We start from the raw sequence: 2,334 nt of genomic DNA, 5'->3' as shown, positions 1-2,334 counted from the left end.
TATATTTGAACAAGCTCATATATTTCCACTTATGTATTTGTACAAACCTGTTTATTTGTACCTATGTATTTGTACAAACTATTTGTATTATTTGTACAAACTTGTTTATTTGTACTCATATATCTGTACGAACTTGTATATTCGTGGAGACTTGTTTACATGGACTTATGTATTTGTACAAACTTGTATGTTTGCACAAACTTTCGTATTTGGATAAGGGGACTTCAATTAGCAGGAGAACCAGAAGTGGATGGAACTATCGAACGAAACGAGATCAAAAGGTAAAGGAGGAAAAAAGGAAGAGCGGGTGCATTGTTTCTGTGGGAGGATCCCATGCATAACTTAAAAGGGCTTGTACAGGTGTAAAAGAAGAATGCTCGTGTGGGTATTATGGGTCCTGCGGAGGTGGAGAAGATGGAGGTGGCAGGGGGTAAGGGTTAGAGGAGGCTGGCGCACAAAGGCGCAAGTTTCGCCAAGTAATCGTGCCCATTAATAACGATGCTGATCCACCTCCTCTGCCTACGTCCCTCTTCCTCCTCGTCTAGCCTTCACCCTGGACACTCGGTTCGCGCGAGGAATACGCTATGCCAACGTAAATTTTATTCTACTCGTTCGAAACACCGCCCGAGAGTACATCGAGAGCCACACTTTGGCACCCTTAAAAATCGACTCGCTTTGCCAATTTATTTCCCGAAAGCTACAAAACTCGCAGGCAATCCATCGATATATATATATTCATTGCGCAAGTACTACGGAATGTAAAAATATTTTTCTTCGCCATGTTTACGTTTAAATGACGTCACCAGAATTTTTTTAATCGGAAGTATACTCGGGTAGCTACTCCGACAGCCCGAAAGATCACCATATTCACGAATTTATTTCGCGAAAACTATGAAAGTTATCGAAGATCTATCGGAATCTATTATTCGCGCAAACATTGTGCTATGCAAAAATGTTTTTTGCGAGTGTTCCTTTCGCAACACGTTGGCGCCAGAATTTCTCGCGCGTAAGTCGCGCTCGATCCGTCGCAGCTTGCACCGCCGCGTATTCTCTGGATGGTGAATGCATTTTGAGGGGAACTTTATCGTTTAATTATCTACAAACGTTACGCGGGGATGGGGGGGGGGGAGGGGAGGGTGGAAGGGATTATCGAGCATACGGCCGTCGAAATTCAGTTGGCCGATTTAATTGCAGGGTGATCATGAAGCACGGACCGAGTCCGGCCGCGAAACGAAAGCTGGGCTGAACCATGAAAGGCATCGACGCCTTTTAGACGCCCTCGTGCTCGATTTTCGACGAGAGGAGATCGCGGCTCTCGATCGGTTCCTCTTCATCCTGGCACCTCCTCCATCCAAGACGAATCCTTTTCTCGCCGCTCTTCCGCTCGTCCTTCTTTTCTTTTTCGTTCTCGATCTTCGTCCTTTTTTTCGTTCGTTGCAATCTCCACTGGGTTCGTCGTTTCTTTTTTTTTTTTTGTTTTTTTTTCTTGGTTCAAAATCGACGGGGAAGCGCGCACCGCTCGATCGGCAACGATACACGTCCCACGGATTAATCGCATCAACAACCGATCCTGTTAATCCAATTCCTCGGTCGGTAACGTCGGACGGAGAGACGAGAAACCGGTCGATAAGGAAATTTCGAACGTAGCAGAGGGCCAGGTGACGCTGACGGAGCACTCGTATCGATCCAGAGGAAGGTGGGAGGCGTCGAGGGGTCGTTAGTTTGAGGGGGGGGGGGGAGGGAAGATCCATTTTGGACGCGTGGTGACGTATTCAACAATTTCTGTTTATTTTTCTTTTTTTTTTTTTTTTTTTTAACAATTTAGTCTATGGTTTTTTTATTTTAGTTTATTGTGCATACATCGAGAAATAAAAAAATAATTTTTCATAGCAAATTTAGTATCGAGATTGCAACTTTTTCTATTTTTGTTTCGAGTCACATCTACCATTCCGCAGTCGCACACAGATTCACTCAAAAGGACTTTAAGAGGATCAATACTACCGTTGCCATTTATAAAACAAAATATTGTCATAGTATACGAGTCGGGTAACATATGCAAGTCAGCAGATTGAACATAAGTCTTGCGATTCTTGAATAATAAATTCACAAGGGCTATTTTCTTCTATTCAAAAATATACATTTTATCCCAGACGGTTTCTGTTAGAAAAATTCTGGGAGCGCCATCTAAAAATAAATATCAAAACCAAAAATATTTTTACACACTCCAATCCTTGTACAATAACCACATTTCAACAGATTTAACATAACTATTATAATTTTCCCAAAGTAAATTCCCAAAGAAGCCCATCCTTTTGCTTCAATTTTACTTTTGAG

The sequence above is a fragment of the Hylaeus anthracinus genome, unplaced genomic scaffold (assembly GCF_026225885.1).
Source record: "Hylaeus anthracinus isolate JK02 unplaced genomic scaffold, UHH_iyHylAnth1.0_haploid 11978, whole genome shotgun sequence".
Lineage (NCBI taxonomy): Eukaryota > Metazoa > Arthropoda > Insecta > Hymenoptera > Colletidae > Hylaeus > Hylaeus anthracinus.
This window is presented reverse-complemented; position numbering follows the sequence as displayed.